Source organism: Triticum aestivum, chromosome 6B (assembly GCF_018294505.1).
Source record: "Triticum aestivum cultivar Chinese Spring chromosome 6B, IWGSC CS RefSeq v2.1, whole genome shotgun sequence".
Classification (NCBI taxonomy): Eukaryota; Viridiplantae; Streptophyta; class Magnoliopsida; order Poales; family Poaceae; genus Triticum; species Triticum aestivum.
In genome coordinates this window covers 53,925,929-53,948,839 of record NC_057810.1, presented here as the reverse complement: position 1 = coordinate 53,948,839, position 22,911 = coordinate 53,925,929, and the positions used below count along the sequence as shown (strand labels likewise).

Here is a 22,911-nt window from a genome sequence, read left to right as displayed (position 1 = left end):
CTTCAAGACTTAAACACTAGGACATGTCAAAAGATCGGTCAAACTTGTCATGAATTCGTATCCTTGAGAGCCTACTTCATTTGGTTCAAATCCTTTTTTCTTCTTGCTGAATAATTATGTGTTGGCGTGTTCTCTTTTTCTTTCTGCTAGCCAAGAAGGAGCCTACTTTTTTCTTTTCTTCCTGGAGATGCAGATGGTCTTTTCTTCTTTATGTTGTGTTGCCTATCAAGCCAAGTTATTTTTATTTTGGAGTTTTTGTTCCGAACCTCTTTTTTCTTTATGCGTGCATCACTCCAGAATTCATTTGATGCTTTAATCAAAATGTTCTGAACCTCTTTTTTCTTTATGCGTGCACCACTCCAGAATTCATTGTTCTGAACCTCTTTTGTTCTGAACCCCTGTCAAGTGCATTTTCAATGAAAATGCAATATTCTTCAGAGCTTGTATGTCTGTTGCACTAATGCAAGTTCTCTTTTTTGTCAGAGCAGTGAGAAAACAAATGAGATTAAGGCAGACATGCAAAGTTCCAAACTATGCAATTCCACAAGACCACAAGGTATGGACTTATATATCAGTTCTCGTTGTTTCTTTTAGGATGAAAAACGTAAAACAGTTTATATACCATTATGGAGTCATCAGTTTTCAAGTTAAACTGATCACACAAGAATTTTATTCACTACCGAGGGTACCTTGATGACAACAAGTACTCTGCTTCCAAGCTATACTGCCGGCTTGTTTCTTCCATGTTTGTACCCTCAATCACTGGATACTTCAGCACATCCATGGCATGCATCACAAAGCTATCATGTGAGGCCCCAAGGCTCTCAAGTGTCAACTCCAGTTGCCTCATGCTTGGCCGGTGGTCTCCTTCAATCCTCACGCATGCCACCGCCAGCACAGCCACCTCTTCAACCTCCTTGCCGCCTTCTTCAACGACCTGAGGATCTAGCACGCGAACCAGCTTGCCTGCTGCTAGCGAAGTGGTGAAATATGCGACAAGGGTTTCCTCCTCGGATGACTGATATGAGCATGGTTTATTCCTTGTCAAAAGCTCCATGAGAAGGACACAGAAGCTGTAAACGTCGCTCTTCTCGGTGAGCTGTCCTGAGTAGAAGTACAAGGGGTCTAGGTACCCAAATGTCCCTTGGATAGTGGTTGCGGTCTCTGTTTGATTGACCGGAACGCACCTCGAAGCTCCAAAGCCTGACACCTTTGCTATGAGAGTGCCATCTAACAGAATGTTTTGGGACTTGATATCCCTGTGGACTACAGGGAACGACACGGCCGAGTGAAGGTAGGCCAAAGCTCTCGCAGTTTCGGTTGCGATCCTTAGCCGATCTTCCCATGTCAGGGATGGCGTGGGTTCATGGACATGAAGATGATGGTAAAGGGTCCCATTGGAGATGAACTCGTACACCAGCAAAGGCACCTCCGTCTCAAGGCAACACCCAAAGAGCTTCACCATGTTTCGATGGTTGATCTGCGAGAGGATGGCTACCTCATTTATAAACTCGTCGATCTCCCTCTGGATCGCGACCTTGGACTTCTTGATCGCCACGACATGCAGGTCTGACATGATCCCTTTGTAGACCGTGTCGTGCCCTCCTCCACTGATCTCGCGAGCTTTGTCGAAATTGTTTGTTGCCTTTTGTAGCTCCACCAAGGGATGATCATCCTCTCGGCTATGTCCACCTTCTGAGACACCAATTGTTGCAGCAGATGCCCTTGATTTTGCTTGAAGAATTTCTTTTTGAGCATTTCCCCCCTCCATTGCTTCATCTTTCGGGTCATCAAAATAGCACCAAGTACCATGATTAGAAGGGCTGCTCCACTGCCAACTCCAATGCCGACACTTAAACCTGTAGAATGAGCACAAATAATGCGTCTTTGTTGTTAAGGAAGAATCTCTAGATACAAAGCAGAGCATGATGACCCATGCAATCTCTGACTCATAATTTTAGGCCAACCTTAACGCCCACATGTGTGGTGGGGGCGAAACCAGCCCACATGCCCTATAACACAAAGATTACGCCACGTCACCGCATGCATGCATGTGGGAATTTTTTTGGATTTTCAGTTTTTATAACGTTTTATCTCTTATATGAAAAATCCGATTGAAGATCCATTTTTACCACTAAATCCCTCACGACGAGATCTTCGAAAATAGATCTCATATCAATATATTTCGACGAATTTCTTTTGGGTTAAAAGTTGCCATGTCTATTGCACATGAATTGCCATTGTGTTTACATTGAAGTTGTCATGATATGTTTCAGCTATTTTCTGCTACATATAAAAGTAAATTTTGATGTATTATAAAACAGGGAATTAAGAAACTAGACTTGTCATGAACCATAAACTAAAATTGCCATGATACATGCATTTAAAATTGCCATGGTTCATACAAAAAATAATTTTCATGGTCAAAGTACTGGAGTTGCCATCATCAAAATACTAAAATTGCCATGGTCTACAAACCGAAATTACCATCTGGCAACTTTAGTTTAAGCACTATGGCAACTACAGTATAAACATCATGCCAACTTTTGGGCAAAAAATTTCATCGAAACATATCAACATGTTGTCTAATTTTGAAGATCTCGTCGAGACGAATTTAATGGTGAAAACAGATTTTTAATTTGATTTTTTAATTAAGAAAATAAAAAAATTAAGCCGAAAACCAAAAAGATTCCTGCTGATGTCATCTGTTCACACGTGGCAAAATAAGTGCAAAAGGAGGCGTGTGGGCGATGTGCAAGATGTCACACGTGTGGGCGTTAGTTTTTTCCTAATTTTATTTGTTTTTGCTCACATACGGAAGATCTGATGCAACCATTTCTTATGTGCGGGTCGCCTTGGGCGCCACGCGGGCACCGGTATAGGTGCCCTCCGACCGTGTTGGTGCACTCACCGAAGCACATGCCCGGTGATACGTCTCCAACGTATCTATAATTTTTTTATTGTTCCATGCTATTATATTACCCGTTTTGGATGTTTATGGCCTTTACTTTACACTTTTATATCATTTTTGGTACTAACCTACTAACTGGAGGCCCGACCCGAATTGCTGTTTTTTTGCCTATTTCAGTGTTTCAAAGAAAAGGAATATCAAATGGAGTCCAAACGGAATGAAACCTTCAGGAGCGATATTTTTGGAACAAACGCAATTCAGGGGACTTGGAGTGGACGTCAAGCAACAAACGAGTCGGCTACGAGGGTGCCCGGCGCGCCCCCACCCTCGTGGGCCACTCGAGCGTCAACCGACCTACTTCTTCCTCCTATATATATGCACGTACCCCAAAAACATCCAGGAGCACCATGAAAAACTATTTCCACCGCCGCAACCTTCTGTATCCGCGAGATCACATCTTGAAGCCTTCGCCGGCTCTCCGCCGGAGGGGGAATCGACCATGGAGGGCCACTACATCATCTCCAAGGCCTCTCCGATGAGTTGTGAGTAGTTTACCATAGACCTTCGGGTCCATAGTTATTAGCTAGATGGCTTCTTCTCTCTATTTGAATCTCAATACAAAGTTCTCCTCGATCTTCTTGGAGATCTATTTGATGTAACTCCTTTTGCAGTGTGTTTGTCGAGATTCGATGAATTGTGGGTTTATAATCAAGTTTATCTATGAGAAATATTTGAATCTCTTCTGTATTCTTTTATGTATGATTGGTTATCTTTGCAAGTCTCTTCGAATTATCAGTTTGGTTTGGCCTACTAGATTGATCTTTCTTGCAATGGGAGAAGTGCTTAGCTTTGGGTTCAATCTTGCGGTGTCTTTCCCAGTGACAGCAGGGGCAGCAAGGCACGTATTGTATTGTTGACATCGAGGATAAAATGATAGGGTTTATGTCATATTGCATGAGTTTATCCCTCTACATCATTTCATCTTTCTTAATGAGTTACTCTGTTCTTCATGAACTTAATACTCTATATGCAGGCAGGAGTCGGTCGATGTGTGGAGTAATAGTAGTAGATGTAGGCAGGAGTCGGTCTACTTGTCACGTACGTGATGCCTATATACATGATCATGCCTAGATAATCTCATAACTATGCGCTTTTCTATCAATTGCTCGTCAGTAATTTTTTCACCCACCGTAATACTTATGCTATATTGAGAGAAGCCACTAGTGAAACCTATGGCCCCCGGGTCTATCTTTTATCATATAAGTTTTCCATCTACTTTTATTTGCATGTTTATTTTCCAGTCTATATCATAAAAATACCAAAAATATTTATCTTATTATATTATCTCTATCAGATCTCACTTTTGCAAGTTACCATGAAGGGATTGACAACCCCTTTATCGCGTTGGTTGCGAGGTTCTTGTTTGTTTGTGTAGGTGCGTGGGACTTTTGAGGAGCCTCCTACTGGATTGATACCTTGGTTCTCAAAAACTGAGGGAAATACTTACGCTACTTTGCTGCATAAACCTTTCCTCTTCAAAGAAAAAACCAACGCATGCTCAAGAGGTAGCAAGAAGGATTTCTGGCACCGTTGCCGGGGAGGTCTTCTCACAAGTCAAGAAATACCAAGTATCCATCACGAACTCATCTCCCTCGCATTACATTATTTGCCATTTGCCTCTCATTTTCCTCTCCCCCACTTCACCCTTGCCGTTTTATTCGCCCTCTCTTTTCCGTTCACCTCTCTTTTTTCGCTTGCCTCTTGTGTGCTTGTGTGCCAGTTTATCTTCGTTCTCATGGCTAGTCCTCCTATCATTGTTAGTACTCCCGATCATGAAGTTCTTAATTTTAAACAAAGGGAGGGAGAAAATCTAAAAGATGCTTGTCATAGAATTTGCAATGCTCAAAATAGATCTGCTAGGAAGCAATCTACTTCCGTTCATCTTCGCAATTTTTATGTAGGCATTACTCATTGGAATGGATATATTCTTGATACCATTACCGGAGGGAATTTCTTGGGTATCCATACTTTTGATGCTTATAAGGCCATGTTAGATTTGTTTGGTCCACCCCCTCTTTTGGTTAAGGGAACTATTTTAACTTTGGAACATGTGATGCAAAGGCTTGAAATTATTGAAATAAAGTTGCCACTGTTGAGTTAATTAAAAATTTGGATAAAAAGATCCACAATCAAATTACCCAATATGGATCTAGGGTTGGAGTTACTTTGAATTTTTTTGAAGAAAAAGAAACTATAGTTAATGAAAGAATAGATCTAGATTCTATAAGAATTGGTAAACTGGAGGACATTATCACTAACTTAGGGTCTGGATTTTCATCTGTGAAAAATACCCCAACTCCTCCTACAAAAATTGCCAAGGTTATTTATGTTCCTAAAAATAAGGGTGAACCTTCTAGTAAGGAAAGTGTCGATCTCAAATCAATAAGTGTTCATCCCAATTTTCTCGCTATCATTAAGGAACCTTTTGCTACACACGAACTTCTTGATTTCTTGCCTAGGAGTTTAATCATTGCTAAAAAGAAAGAAACTCCTAAGGATTGTAAGTGCTCTATTGAAGAATTGAATGCCAAAGATGGCACTACTTAGATCTATTCTCGCTTTTATGCCTAGCTAGGGGCGTTAAATGATAGCGCTTGTTGGGAGGCAACCCGATTTTATTTTTGTTTCTTACTTTTTGCTTCTGTTTAGTAATAAATAATTCATCTGGCTTCTATTTAGATGTGGTTTTATGTTTTAATTAGTGTTTGTTCCAAGTAGAACCTTTGGGAAGACTTGGGTGAAGTTTATATGATCTTGCTGTAAAAAACAGAAACTTTAGCACTCACGAGATTAGCTGCCATGTTTTGCTGGAGTGTGCTTTTTAGTTGATTCTTTTTGCAGATGATTAATAGACAAATTTATCGTCCACCAATTTATTTTAGATTTTTTGGAGTTCCAGAAGTATTCGAAAGTTACAGATTGCTACAGACTGTTCTGTTTTTGACAGATTCTGTTTTTCATGTGTTGTTTGCTTATTTTGATGCATCTATGGCTAGTAGCGGGGGGTATGAACCATAGGGAAGTTGGAATACAGTAGGTTTAACGCCAATATAAATAAATAATGAGTTCATTACAGTACATTATGTGGTGGTTTTTCTTTCTTGCACTAACGGAGCTCATGACATTTCTTGTTAAGCTTTGTGTTGTGAAGTTTTCAAGTTTTGGGTAAAGATTTGATGGACAACGGAATAAGGAGTTGGAAGATCCTAAGCTTGGGGATGCCCATGGCACCCCAAGATATCCAAGGACAACCAAAGCCCTAAGCTTGGGGATGCCCCGGAAGGCATCCCCTCTTTCTTCTTCGTTTATTGATAACTTTACTTGGAGCTATATTTTTATTCATCACATGATATGTGTTTTGCTTGGAGCGCCTTGTATGATATTAGGCTTTGATTTTTAGTTTACCACAATCATCCTTGCTGTACACACCTTTTGGGAGAGACACACAAGAATTGGAATTTATTAGAATACTCTATGTGCTTCACTTATATCTTTTGAGCTAGATAGTTTTGCTCTAGTGCTTCACTTATACTTTTTAGAGCACAGCGGTGGTTTTATTTTGTAGAAAGTTTTGATATCTCATGCTTCACTTATATTATTTTGAGAGTCTTTTAGAACAGCATGGTATTTCCTATGGTTATAAAATTGGTCCTAGAATGATGGGCATCCAAGTTGGGTATAATAAAAACTATCATAGAAAGTGAATTGGATGCTATGATCAATTTGATGCTTGATAATTGTTTTGAGACATGAGGATGGTGATATTAGAGTCATGCTAGTGGAATAATTATGAATTTGAGGAATACTTGTGTTGAAGTTTGTGATTCCCGTAGCATGCACGTATGGTGAACCGCTTTGTGATGAAGTCAGAGCATAATTTATTTATTGATTGTCTTCCTTATGAGTGGCGGTCGGGGACGAGCGATGGTCTTTTCCTACCAATCTACCCCCCCTAGGAGCATGCACGTAGTACTTTTTTTTAAAATGACTAATAGATTTTTGCAATTAGTATGTGAGTTCTTTATGACTAATGTTGAGTCCATGGATTATACGCACTCTCACCCTTCAACCATTGCTAGCCTCTCTTGTGCCGTGCAACTTTCGTCAGTACCATACACCCACCATATACCTTCCTCAAAATAGCCACCATACCTACCTATTATGGCATTTCCATAGCCGATATATTGCCATGCAACTTTCCACCGTTCCATTTATTATGACACGCTTCATTATTGTCATATTGCTTTGCATGATCATGTAGTTGACATCGTATTTGTGGCAAAGACACCTTTCATAATTCTTTCATACATGTCACTCTTGATTCATTGCACATCCCGGTACACCGCCAGACGCATTCATATAGAGTCATATTTTTGTTCTAAGTATCTAGTTGTAATTTTTGAGTTGTTAGTAAATAGAAGTGTGATGATCATCATTATTAGAGCATTGTCCCATGTGAAGAAGCCAAACAAAAAGAAAAAAGAGAAAAAAGAGAAAAAAGGGGAAAATAAGAGAAAAAGAGAGAAGGGGGTTACTATCCTTTTTCCGCACTTGTGCTTCAAAGTAGCACCATGGTATTCATGATAGAAAGTCCCCTATTTTGTCACTTTCATATACTACTGGGAATTTTTTATTATAGAACTTGGCTTTTATATTCCAACGATGGGCTTCCTCAAATTGCCCTAGGTCTTCATGAGCAAGTAAGTTGGATACACACCCACTTAGTTTTTTTTGAGATTTCATAAACTTATAGCTCTAGTGCATCACTTGCATGGCAATCCCTACTCACTCACATTGATATCTATTGATGGGCAACTCCATAGCCCGGTGATATGCCTAGTTGATGTGAGACTATCTCCCTTTTTTGTCTTCTCCACAACCACCATATTCTGTTCCACCTATAGTGCTATGTCCATGGCTCACTGCTACCTCTTGAGCATGCGTTGGTTTTCCCTTGAAGAGGAAAGGGTGATGCAGCAAAGTAGCATAAGTATTTCCCTAAGTTTTAAGAACCAAGGTATCAATCTAGTAGGAGACGACACACAAGTCACCTAGTACCTGCACAAACAATCAAGAACCTTGCAACCAACGCGATAAAGGGGTTGTCAATCCCTTCACGGTCACTCGCAAAAGTGAGACCTAATAGAGATAATAAACTAAATATTTTTGGTATTTTTATTGTATAGATTGGAAAGTAAAGATTGCAAAATAGTAAACGAGATGCGATGTAAAGAAAAGAGATGTAATATAATAGAAAAGAGACCCCCGGGCCATAGGTTTCACTAGTGGCTTCTCTCAAGATAGCATGTATTACGGTGGGTGAAAAAATTACTGTCGAGCGATTGATAGAATAGCGCATAATTATGAAGACATCTAAGGCAATGATCATGAACATAGGCATCACGTCCGTGTCAAGTAGAGCGAAACGATTCTGCATCTACTACTATTACTCCACACATTAACCGCTATCCAGCATGCATATAGAGTATTAAGTTCATAAGAACGGAGTAACGCATTAAGCAAGATGACATGATGTAGAGGGATAAACTCAAGCAATATGATATAAACCCCATCTTTTTATCCTCGATGGCAACAATACAATACATGCCTTGCTGCCCTACCGTCGATGGGAAAGGACACCGCAAGATTGAACCCAAAGGTAAGCACTTCTCCTATTGCAAGAAATATCAATCTAGTAGGCCAAACTAAACCGATAATTCGAAGAGACTTGCAAAGATATCAAATCATGCATATAAGAATTCAGAGAAGAACCAAACAATATTCATAGATAATCTTGTTCATAAATCCACAATTCATTGGATCTTGGCAAACACACCGCAAAATAATATTACATTGAATAGATCTCCAAGAACATCGAGGAGAACTTTGTATTGAGAATCAAAGAGAGAAAGGCATCTAGCTAATAACTATGGACCCGAAGGTCTGTGGTAAACTACTCACGCTTCATCGGAGAGGTTATGGTGTTGATGTAGAAGCCTTCCGTGATCGATTCCCCTCCGACAGGACGCCGGAAAAGGCCCCAAGATGGGATCTCACGGGTACAGAAGGTTACGACAGTTGAAAAGTGGTTTCGTGGCCCCCCCTGACGTTTCTAGGGTATAAGAGTATATATAGGCGAAAGAAGTATGTCGGTGGAGCTACGGGGGGCCCACGAGGGTGGGGGGAACGCCTACCCCCTGGCTGCGCCCTCCTACTTCGCGGCCTCCTCGTAGAATCCTAGACTTCAACTCCAAGTCTTCTAGATTGCTTTCGGTGCAAGAAAGATGCTCGCGAAGGTTTTATTCTGTTTTGGACTCCGTTTGGTATTCATTTTCCGTAAAACACTAAAATAGGCACACAAAAAACAGAAACTGGCACTGGGCCTCCGGTTAATAGGTTAGTCCCAAAAATATATAAAAGAGCATATTAAAGCCCATTAAACATCCAAAACAGATAATATAATAGCATGGAACAATCAAAAATTATAGATACGTTGGAGACATATCAAGCATCCCCAAGCTTAATTCCTGCTTGTCCTCGAGTAGGTAAATGATAAAAACAGAATTTTTGATGTGGAATGCTACCTAGCATATTTATCAATGTAATCTTGTTTATTGTGGCATGAATATTCAGATCCGAAAGATTCTAGACGAAAGTTTAACATTGGCATAAAAATAATAATACTTCAAGCATACTAACAAAGAAATCGTGTCTTCTCAAAATAACATGGCCAAAGAAAGCTATCCCTACAAAATTATATAGTCTGGTTATGCTCTATCTTCATCACACAAAGTATTTAATCATGCACAACCCCGATGACAAGCCAAGCAATTGTTTCATACTTTTGATGTTCTCAAACTTTTTCAATCTTCACGCAATACATGAGCGTGAGCCATGGACATAGCACCATAGGTGGAATAGAATGGTGGTTGTGGAGAAGACCAAAAGGAGAAGACAGTCTCACATCAACTAGGCGTATCAACGGGCTATGGAGATGTCCATCAATTGATATCAATGTGATTGAGTAGGGATTGCCATGCAACGGGTGCACTAGAGCTATAAGTTTATGAAACCTCAACAAGAAAACTAAGTGGATGTGCATACAACTTGCTTGCTCACGAAGACCTAGGGCACTGAAGAAGCCCATCATTGGAATATACAAGCCAAGTTCTATAATGAAAAATTCCCACTAGTATATGAAAGTGACAATATAGGAGACTCTCTATCATGAAGATCATGGTGCTACTTTGAAGCACAAGTGTGGTAAAAGGATATTAGCATTGTCCCTTCTCTCTTTTTCTTTCATTTTTTTTATTTGGGCCTTTCTCTTTTCTTTATGGCCTTTTTTTATTTAGTCCGGAGTCTCATCCCGACTTGTGGGGGAATCATAGTCTCCATCATCCTTTCCTCACTGGGACAATGCTCTAATAATGAAGGTCATCACACTTTTATTTACTTACAACTCAATAATTACAACTCGATACTTAGAACAAAATATGACTCTATGTGAATGCCTCCGGCGGTGTACCGGGATGTGCAATGATTCAAGAGTGACACGTATGAAAAAATTTATGAACGATGGCTTTGCCACAAATACGATGTCAACTACATGATCATGCTAGGCAATATGATAATGATGGAGCGTGTCATAATAAACGGAACGGTGGAAAGTTGCATGGCAATATATCTCGGAATGGCTATGGAAATGCCATAATAGGTAGGTATGGTGGCTGTTTTGAGGAAGGTATATGGTGGGTGCATGGTACCGGTGAATGTTGCGCGGTACTAGAGAGGCTAGCAATGGTGGAAGGGTGAGAGTGCGTATAATCCATGGACTCAACATTAGTCATAAATAACTCACATACTTATTGCAAAAATTTATTAGTTATTGAAACGAAGTACTACGCTCATGCTCCTAGGGGGATAGATTGCTAGGAAAATACCATCGCTCGTCCCCGACCGCCACTCATAAGGAAGACAATCAATAAATAAATCATGCTCCAACTTCATCACATAACGGTTCACCATACGTGCATGCTACAGGAATCACAAACTTTAACACAAGTATTCTTAAAATTCACAACTACTCAACTATCATGACTCTAATATCACCATCTTCATATCTCAAAACAATCATAAAGAATCAAACTTCTCATAGTATTCAATGCACTTTATATGAAAGTTTTTATTATACCCATCTTGGATGCCCATCATATTAGGACTAATTTTATAACCAAAGCAAATTACCATGTTGTTCTACAAGACACTCAAAATAATATATTTGAAGCATGAGAGATCAATAATTTATATAAAATAAAACCACCACCGTGCTCTAAAAAGATATAAGTGAAGCACTAGAGCAATATTGTCTAGCTCAAAAGATATAAGTGAAGCACATAGAGTATTCTAATAAATTCTGATTCATGCGTGTCTCTCCCAAGAGGTGTTTACAGCAACGATGATTGTGGTAAACTAAAAAGCAAAGACTCAAATCATAAAATACGCTCCAAGCAAAACACATATCATGTGGTGAATAAAAATATAGCCTCAATTAAAGTTACCGATAGATGACGACGGAAGAGGGGATGCCTTTCGGGGCATCCCCAAGCTTAGACTTTTGGTTGTCCTTGAATTACCATGGGGTGCCTTGGGCATCCCCAAGCTTAGGCTCTTGGCACTCCTTATTCCAAAATCCATCAAATCTTTACCCAGAAACTTGAAAACTTCACAGCACAAAACTCAACAGAAAATCTCATGAGCTCCGTTAGTATAAGAAAATCAACCACCACTTTAAGGTACTGTAATGAACTTATTATTTATTTATATTGGTGTTAAACCTACTGTATTACAACTTCTGTATGGTTCATACCCCCCGATACTACTCATAGATTCATCAAAATAAGCAAACAACACACGAAAAACAGAATATGTCAAAAACAGAACAGTATGTAGCAATATGTAACTTTCGAGTACTTCTGTAACTCTAAAAATTCTGAAATAAATTGGTGGACGTGAGGAATTTGTATATTAATTATCTGCAAAAATAATCAACCTAAAATCACTCTCCATTAAAAAATTACAGCTATTCTCGTGAGGGCAAAAGTTTCTGTTTTTTACCGCAAGATTGCAAAGACTTCACCCAAGTCTTCCCAAAGGTTCTACTTGGCACAAACGCTAATTCAAATATAATACCACATCTAACCATAGGCTAGATGAATTATTTATTACTAAATAGGAGTAAAAAGCAAAAAACAAAAATAAAATTGGGTTGCCTCCCAACAAGCGCTATCGTTTAACGCCCCTAGCTAGGCATTGAGATTTCGATGATGCTCACATGAAAGACAAGAACTGAAGCATCAAGAGAGCATAATAGAACACGTGACAAACACATCTAAGTCTAACATACTTCCTATGCATAGGCATCTTATAGGCAAACAAATTATCATAGCAAGCAAAAACTAGCATATGCAAGGAAGCGGAAAGAAACAATAGCAATCTCAACATAATGAGAGGTGATTTAGTAACATGAAAATTTCTACAACCATATTTTCCTCCCTCATAATAATTACATGTGGGCTCATGAGCAAATTCAACAAAATAGCTATCACATAAAATATTTTCAACACGATCCACATGCATGCAATGTTGACACTCTTCCAAAATAGTGGGATTAACATTAACTAAAGTCATGACGTCTCCAAACCCACCTTTCTCAAAAATTTCATAAGATTGAACATTCTCCAAATATGTGGGATCTAAAGTTGACACTTTTCCATTCCCACTTTCAATAATATTGCAAACACTATTATCAATCTCATATTCATCATCAGGCTTAAATAAATTTTCAAGATCATAAAAAGAATCACTAGTTGAAAACAGGGCATACATTCAGGCTAGATAAGCCCATTAGTCCCGGTTCAGTCACGAACTAGGACCCATGGGCCCATTGGTCCCGGTTCATGAGGCCAGGGGCCTGCCGGGCCTCGTGGGGGCATTGGTCCTGATTCGTGTGGCCCCTTTGGTCCTGGTTGGTATGACGAACCGGGACCAATGGGCCTCACTCCTGGCCCACCATCATTGGTCCTGGTTGGTGGCTTGAACCGGGACCAAAGGCTGCCCTTTAGTCCCGGTTCATGCCACGAACCGGGACCAATGAGTTGCCTATATATACCCCTCGCCCGCGAGTAGAGCACTCCACTGCTCTGTTTTTCTGGCCGGCCGTTGGAGAGCTTTGTGGTGCTCTAGTTCACCTCCTATGCACATGAGGTGTTCGATGGAATGCCCAAGCCACACTACTTAAGCTTTCTCCTCTCGAAGCTCGACCACCAAGCTCCATTTTCCTCAATATTTGTCTAGGTTTAGCGGTCCGTCCCGTCCCGTCCCCGTCTTCACCGCCATCGATCGCCCGCGCCGATCTCGTCGCCGGCACCACCGTGGTGAGCCTCTTGTTCTTATCTTCTTTCCGAAAGGAAAAATTCTTACTTGTATGTTTATATAGATACTTGTATAATTTTGTTACTTTTATTATTGCTTGTTAGTATTTAGTGTGATGGTTTTGGTATCTGCCCCCATCGGCCCTCGTCCTGTCTATGATTAAGATGTGGTATATATTATCTTTATAACTATTTGGTTCATTTATTGTTTATGACAATTATGCCGACCAACGTGACATAGATTTTATTTATCTAGGAGGTATGTGAATCAGAAATTCCAACCGACCCTATTGTCGAGAGGTTAAATTTAGTTGAAGAAGAAAACAATTTCTTGAAGGAAAAAATAAAAAAATTGAGGAGGAGAAGATGATATTGGAGTTGCATGTCGCGGATGTCGTTGATGATCAAAATATCAAGATGGATGCAATGCGCTTGAAGATTATAAAGATTAGAAAATATGCCATTCATACCGACGCTTGGTATCATTATACCGTTGGATCAATTGTTACCTTGGTTGCGATTATGATCACATTTGTTTTCGGATTGAAATGTTTTACATAGTTTCAATGTATGGTTTAATTAATTTGATGCTCTGGAGAGCTATATGTTGTTAGATGACAACTATCTATGTACTTTGGTTTTAATGTGATGATGAACTTCTACTAATTTGTTCACTTAATTATCTACTCATGATGTTCTGTAATGGTTTTTGACACACTTAATTATATATAATGCATGCAGATGAACCGGCAATGGATGTATGGTGACAAACACACCTCCGAGTACATTAAGGGCGTGCATAATTTTCTCGAAGTGGCTGAGGCAAACAAGCAGAATAGTTTTATGTGTTGTCCATGCCCTATATGTGGGAATACGAAGTCTTACTCTGACTCAAAAATCATTCACACCCACCTGCTTTATAAGGGTTTCATGCCACACTATAATGTTTAGACCAAGCACGGAGAAATAGGGGTTATGATGGAAGACACCAAAGAAGAAGAGGACAATGAGAACTATGTGCCCCCCGAATATGGTGATGGTGCAACAGGGGAAGCTGTTGAAGATCAAGAGGAACCAGACGATGTGCCCGATCATGATCTCCGCCGGGTCATTTTTGATGCAAGGAGTCAGTGCGAAAGTCAAAAGGAGAAGGTGAAGTTCGATCGCATGCTAGAGGATCACAAAAATGGTTTGTACCCCAATTGCGAAGATGGCAACACAAAGCTTGGTACCATACTGGAATTGGTGCAGTGGAAGGTAGAGAATGTTGTGCCTGACAAAGGATTTGTGAAGCTACTAAAATATTGAAGAAGAAGCTTCTAAAGGGTAACGAATTGCCCGACAGTACGTATGCAGCAAAGAAGGTTGTTTGCCCTCTAGGATTGGTGGTGCAGAAGATACATGCATGCCCTAATGACTCCATCCTGTACCATGGTGCGTACGAGGATTTGAACACATGCCCAGTATGCGGTGCATTGCGGTATAAAATCAGACGAGATGACCCTGGTGATGTTGACGGCGAGCGCCCCCGGAAGAGGGTTCCTGCCAAGGTGATGTGGTATGCTCCTATAATACCACAGTTGAAACGCCTGTTCAGAAAGAAAGAGCATGCCAAGTTGATGCGATGGCACAGTGATGACCATAAGAAAGACCGGAAGTTGAGAGCACCCGCTGATGGGTCATAGTGGAGAAAATTGAGAGAAAGTACTGGGAGGAGTTTGCAGGTGACGCAAGGAACATATGGTTTGGTTTAAGTGCAGATGGCATTAATCTTTTCGAGGAGCAGAGTAGCAATCAGAGCACCTGGCCCGTGACTCTATGTATTTATAACCTTCCTCCTTGGCTGTGCATGAAGCGGAAGTTCATTATGATGCCAGTTCTCATCCAAGGCCCTAAGCAACCCGACAACGACATTGATGTGCAAGAAGAAATCTATATTTTGGGACCTACCCTACTGGAAAGACCTAGAGGTCTGCTCTTCAATTGACGTGATGCACGTGATGAAGAACCTTTGCGTGAACCTTCTAGGCTTCTTGGGCATGTATGGGAAGACAAAAGATACAGCGGAGGCACGGGAGGACCTGCAATGTTTGCACGAAAAATACGGCATGCCTCCAAAGCAGTATGAAGGTCCGGCCAGCTACGCCCTTACCAAATAAGAGAAGGAAATCTTCTTTGAATGCCTGCTCAGTATGAAGGTCCCGTCTGGCTACTTGTTGAATATAAAGGGAATAATAAATATGCCAGAGAAAAAGTTTCAGAACCTAAAGTCTCATGACTGCCACGTGATTATGATGCAACTGCTTCTGGTTGCATTGATGGGACTTCTACCGGAAAATGTTCGATTAGCCATTGTGAAGCTATGTTAATTCCTCAATGTAATCTCTCATAAGGTTATCGATCCAGAAATGCTAACAAGGTTAAGGAGTGATGTGGCGCAATGTCTTGTCAGTTTCGAGCTGGTGTTCCCACCATCCTTCTTGAATATCATGGCGCACGTCCTAGTTCATCTAGTCGACGAGATTGTCATTCTGGGCCTTGTATTTCTACACAATATGTTCCCCTTTGAGAGGTTCATGGGAGTCCTAAAGAAATATGTCCGTAACCGCGCGCTAGGCCAGAAGGAAGCATCTCCATGGGCCATCAAATATAGGATGTCATTGGGTTTTGTTTTGACTCCATGACCCCGTATGTCGATGAACATAAGAACATTCTGCGCTCCAAACACCCGAACCAGTGTGAGGACTGGACTACATGTGAACACATCAGGAGTTTTGGGAGTTGGTTCCAAACACGTCTCAGGTGTGACAACACTGTTTCTGATGACCTGTACTCGTTGGCGAGCGAACCATCTTCGACTGTAATGACCTACAAAGGGTACGAGATAAATGGGAATACATTTTACACGATCGCTCAAGATCAAAAGAGCACTAACCAAAATAGTGGTGTCCGCTTTGATGCAGCAACCAAGAGGGGAAAGGACACATATTATGCTTACCTAGTGGACATATGGGAACTTGACTATGGACATGATTTTAAGGTCCCTTTGTTTAAGTGCAAATGGGTCAATCTGTCAGGAGGCGGGGTACAGGTAGACCCACAGTACGAAATGACAATAGTGGATCTGAACAATCTGGGGGTATACAGACGAATCATTCGTCCTAGCCAATGATGTGGCGCGGGTTTTCTATGTGAAGGACATATCTACCAAATCAAGAAAAAGAAAAGATAAGGAAGCGGATACATCATACGATGAGCCAAAGCGCCACATAGTTCTTTCTGAAAAAGAGACATCATGGGATTGGAGGGCAAGACAGACATGTCTGAAGATAATGAAAAGTTTCATGAAATTCCTCCCTTCAAAGTCAAGGCTGACCCAAGCACCCTGTTAAACAATGAAAATTATCCATGGTTACAGCGCAATATGCAAATCACACAAGCGAAGAAAAAGTGAAGACTTTCTATCCACAACTATTATGATGATGCCTTTGATCTAGAATATCACTTCACTTACATGTGAACAAATGAAATCCCTTTGAAAAGTGAAGATTATGAAAAGTTTCATGAAATTCCTCCCTTCAAAGTCAAGGCTGACCCAAGCATCCTGTTAAACGATGAAGATTATCCATGGTTACGGCGCAATAAGCAAAGGACACAAGCGAAGAAAAAGTGAAGACTTTCTATCAACAACTATTATGGTGATGCCTTTGATGTAGAATATCATTGCAGTTACATTTGAACAAATGAAATTCCTTTGTAACAGATGTGTTTTCGTCCGAAAACATGATACTTCCAAAGAGATTGTCTGTTTTGTACACGAAGTGCATCCAGTTTTTGTCGTAACCCTCTCTAATTTTTAGCACATGCTATGTGGGTGAAGTGATGAAACCATGCCAACTTTCAACCTTTTCGGAGTTCATTTGTAGTGCTTTTCAATTTAAGGGTCACTTAGCTAAAAAAACCAGTACAAGCATGAAAGATACCAAATGAAGTCAGAGATAGTTGAAAATTGATGATGTGGCTTTGAATGGTGCATTTTGAACACACAAAATGTCTGGAGTTCAAATAAGTTCAAAATAATGGAATCCCTTTGTAACAGATGAGTTTCCGTCCGAAACCCTGATACTTCGAAAGAGATTGTCCATTTTGCACATGAAGTGCATCCAGTTTTTGTCGTAACCCTCTCAACTTTTTAGCACATGCTATGTGGGTGAAATGATGATACCACGCCAACTTTCAACCTTTTCAGAGTTCATTTGTAGTGCTTTTCAATTGAAGGTTCATTTATCTCAAATAATGAACTAATAGCAAAAAGAATGAACTAATAGCAAAAAGAATGAACTAAAAATAATCAATTAAAATATTCTGTTATGATCAACTAAAACAAAAAATATCCTTCAATAGCAAAAATAATCAACTAAAAAACTTTTATAAAACTCATATAGCAAAAGGAATCAACTCAAAAAACTTTTATAAACCTCTAGTATTATTGAAACTAAAATTATATAAAATTTATGCAACCAAAATTATCAAAGTATTTTCTGTTCAAAACATTAAAAGCAAAAAGAATTTTCATAAAGATTTTTTTGTTAGAAACTTTAATAGTAAAAAGAATTATCATAAAGAATTTTTGTCTTAGAAACTAAAATAACAAAATCTGTTTTTGAATATAATGATAAAACACTGTAATATTAAATAGCAGGAAAAAGAATCACTCAAAAATCTATGTTTATAGTAAAGTTATTCAAAAACTAGTGACTCACACAAATTTCATAAAATTCAAATCTAAACTATTCAAATTGGAAAACAAATGGCACTAACAGAAAGTTTATATTGTTTTATTACCTAAAAGGAAAAGGAACTAAAAAATAAAGCAAAAAACAAAATAAAATAAATAATGCAAAAAACAGAAAGAAAAACTAGGAAAAAAATGCCACCTACTGGGCCACTACGGCCTGAATACGACTATAAACCCTACCATGGGCCAGGATTCAGGGCCACAGAAGGCCAGTAGGCCCATCAGGCATAGGAGTTACAATTAGGCCCGTAAGCCTATAATCGAGAGGAGCTCTAGAGGGGTGCGGCAGTGGGGCTTATAAACCACTGCGCGCCCCTCTCAACTAGCGAGGTGGGATTAAAGTTTTGGCCACGGGCAGCACGAGGCCTTTGGTCCCGGTTGGTGGCACCAACCAGTACCAAAGGGGGGATTGGTACCGGTTGGTGGCACCAACCGGGACCAATGCCCCCCTTTAGTCCCGGTTGGTGCCACCAACCGGGACCAAAGGTCTCTTTTCAGCAGGGGCATTGGTCCCGGTTGGTGCCACCAACCGGGACCAAAGCTCCGGTATATAACCAGGAATTTCATTCAGTTCCTCATTCTCCCGCCGCCGACGCCACTGTCGCCCACGCCCGTCGCCGCCGTCGCCGTCGCCCGCGCCCGTCGTCGCCACCCCCGTCACCACCCGCGCCCCACGTTGCCCCAACACCGTCGCCATCACCTCACCGCGCCGCCCCGCGTCGCCCCGACGCCGTCGCCGCCGCGCGCCACCGCTGCCCTGACCTCGCGGCCTCGACGCCACCGCTGCCCCGCGTTGCCCCGACGCCGTCCCCTGCCCCATGCGCCACCGCCTCTTCCTCAGGCCGGTCCCGACCTCGCCGTCGCCGACGCCGCCCACAGTGAGCCCTCGTGCCCCTGCCCTGCCCTCCTGCTGCCGCCGTCGCCATATGATGTTTTTTTCATGGATGTGATGCTTTTTTTTAATATATGTTCATGTATATATGTTGATGTATGGGTATATATGTATGATGTTTTTTTGCATATATGTTGATGTAATGTTTTTTTCTACATATATATATATATATATGATGTTTTTTTCATAGATGATCATATGATTTTTTTTGTTCATAGATGATCATATACATGATGTATGCATGGATGTGGATGGAATATGATGTTTTTTTGTTCATAGAATATGATGTTTTTTTATTCACAGATTTTTTTTGTTCATGAGAGAGGCGGCCGGGGACGTCGAGGAAGTAATACTATTTAGGGTTAGGGTCATCGAGGAAGAAGGAAAATAAGGAAAAGGAATAAAAGAGGAAGAAGGAAGAAGGAGAAGAAGAGGAGAAAAAAAGAGGAGGTAGAAGAAAAAAAGGAGAAGAAGAAGGAATAGAGGAGAAGAAGAAGAAATAGAAATTTTTTCTTCTTCTCCTCTTTTCCTTCTTCTTATCCTCTTTTTTTCTTCTATTTTTTCTTCTTCTTCTATTTTTTTCTTCTTCTCCTCTTTTCTTCTTCTTCTTCTTCTTCTTTTTATCGGGAACGAGGGTGTCGAGGATCTCCAAGGGGTCGAGGGTCGGAAACTAGGCTAGAGGGTTGTGAGGGTCACAGAGGGGTCGAGGGTCGTCGAGGCCGGTCGAGGGTCAAGAGTTTGAGGGTCGAGGGTTTGAGGGTTCTAGGGTTCTAGGGTTCGAGGGTCGAGGGTTCAAGGGTCGTCGAGGGGCCGAGGGTTCAAGGGTTGCCGAGGGGTCGAGGGTCGAGGGTCATCGAGGGTCGAGGATCGCCGAGGGGTCGAGAGATTGCCTAGTGTCAAAGTATTGAAGAAATCCATGGCTTCATGATATGTCTCCAACGTATCTATAATTTTTGATTGCTCCATGCTACTTTATCTACCGTTTTGGACTATATTGGGCTTTATTTTCCACTTTTCTATTATTTTTGGGACTAACCTATTAACCGGAGGCCCAACCTAGAATTGCTGTTTTTTGCCTATTTCAGTGTTTCGACGAAACCGAATATCAAACGGAGTCCAAACGGAATGAAACCTTCGGGAACGTGATTTTCTCACCGAACGTGATCCAGGAGAGATGGACCCTGCTCCAAGGAACAAAAGAGGTGGTCACGAGGGTGGGGGTCGCCCCCCTGGGCGCGCACCCTACGTCGTGGGCCCCCCGTTGCTCCACCGACGTACTCCTTCCTCGTATATATACCTACGTACCCCCGACAGATCAAATACGGAGCCAAAAACCTAATTCCACCGCCGCAACTTTCCGTATCCACGAGATCCCATCTTGGGGCCTGTTCGGGAGCTCCGCCAGAGGGGGCATCCACCACGGAGGGCTTCTACATCAACACCATAGCCCCTTTGATGAAGTGTGAGTAGTTTACCTCAGACCTTCGGGTCCATAGCTAGTAGCTAGATGGCTTCTTCTCTCTTTTTGGATCTCAATACAATGTTCTCCCCCTCTCTTGTGGAGATCTATTCGATGTAATCTTCTTTTTGCGGTGTGTTTGTTGAGACCGATGAATTGTGGGTTTATGATCCAGCTTATCTATGAATAATATTTGAATCTTCTCTGAATTCTTTTATGTATGATTGTGTTATCTTTGCAAGTCTCTTCTAATTATCCGTTTGGTTTGGCCAACTAGATTGGTAGTTCTTGCAATGGGAGAGGTGCTTAGCTTTGGGTTCAATCTTGCGGTGTCCTTCCCCAGTGACAGAAGGGGCAGCAAGGCACGTATTGGATTGTTGCCATTGAGGATAACAAGATGGGTTTTTTATCATATTGCATGAGTTTATCCCTGTACATCATGTCATCTTGCTTAAGGCGTTACTCTGTTTTAACTTAATACTCTAGATGCATGCTGGATAACGGTCGATGAGTGGAGTAATAGTAGTAGATGCAGAATCATTTTGGTTTACTTGTCTCAGACGTGATGCCTATATACATGATCATCCTAGATATACTCATAACTATGCTCAATTCTAAAGTTTGATGCTCAATAATTGTTTTGGGTTATGGAGGTGATAATCTCAAAGTGATGCTAGTTGGGTGATTATGAATTTAAAGAATGCTTGTGTTGAAGTTTGTGATTCCCGTAGCATGCACGTATGGTGAACCGCTTTGTGATGAAGTTGAAGCACAATTTTATTTATTGATTGTCTTCCTTATGAGTCGCAGTCGGGGACGAGCGATGGTATTTCCCTACCAATCTATCCCCCTAGGAGCATGCGCGTAGTGCTTTGGTTTTTGATGACTTCTAAATTTTTGCAACAAGTGCATGAGTTCTTTTGATTAATGTTGAGTCCATGGATTATACGCACCCTTTCACCCTTCCATTATTGCTAGCCTCTCTTGTGCCGCGCAACTTTCGCCGGTACCATACACCCACCATATACCTACCTCAAAACAGCCACCATACCTACCTATTATGGCATTACCATAGCCATTCCGAGATATATTGCCATGCAACTTTCCACCGTTCCATTCATATGACACACATTACTTTTGTCATATTGCTTTTATCATGAACATGTAGTTGACATTGTATTTGTGGCAAGGCCACCTTCATAATTTTCATACATGTCGCTCTTGATTCATTGCATATCCCGGTACACCGCCGGAGGCATTCATATAGAGTCATAGTTTGTTCTAAGAATCGAGTTGTAATTGTTGAGTTGTAAGAAAAATAAAAGTGTGATGATCATCATTATTAGAGCATTGTCCCATTGAGGAAAGGATGACGGAGGCTATAATTCCCCCACAAGTCGGGATGAGACTTCGGACTTTACAAAAAAGAAGATAAAGGCCAAAAAAAAGAAAAGGCCAAAGAAACAAAAGAAAAAGAAAGAAAAAATGAGAGAAAAAGAGAGAAGGGACAATGCTACTATCCTTTTTCCACACGTGTGCTTCAAAGTAGCACCGTGATCTTCATGATAGAGAGTCTCATATGTTGTCACTTTCATATACTAGTGGGAATTTTTCATTATAGAACCTGGCTTGTATATTCCAATGATGGGCTTCGTCAAAATTGCCCTAGGTCTTCATGAGCAAGCAAGTTGGATGCACACCCACTTAGTTTCTTTTGTTGAGCTTTCATATATTTATAGCTCCAGTGCATCCGTTGCATGGCAATCCCTACTCACTCACAATGATATCTATTAATGGGCATCTCCATAGCCCGTTGATACGCCTAGTTGATGTGAGACTATCTTCTCTTTTTTTGTCTTCTCCACAACCACCATTCTATTCCACATATAGTGCTATGTCTATGGCTCACGCTCATGTATTGCGTGAAAGTTGAAAGAGTTTGAGATTATTAAAGTATGAAACAATTGCTTGGCTTGTCATCGGGGTTGTGCATGATTAAATACTTTGTGTGATGAAGATAGAGCAACAACCAGACTATATGATTTTGTAGGGATAACTCTCTTTAGCCATGTTATTTTGAGAAGAAATGATTGCTTTGATTAGTATGCTTGAAGTATTATTATTTTTATGTCAATATGAAATTTTGTCTTGAATCTTTCAGATCTGAATATTCATGCCACAATTAAGAAGATTTACATTGAAACTATGCCAAAGTATCACTCCGCATCAAAAATTCTCTTTTTATCATTTACCTACTCGAGGACGAGCAGGAATTAAGCTTGGGGATGCCTGATACGTCTCCAACGTATCTATAATTTATGATTGCTCCATGCTACTTTATCTACTGTTTTGGACTAT

At 40.7% G+C, this 22,911-nt stretch overlaps 1 pseudogene; it reads right to left on the bottom strand.

Moving 5' to 3' along the window:
- Positions 1–630: 630 nt before the first annotated feature.
- LOC123138793 (putative wall-associated receptor kinase-like 16) lies at positions 631–19,022 on the bottom strand (annotated as a pseudogene).
- Between the last annotated feature and the right edge of the window lie 3,889 nt (positions 19,023–22,911).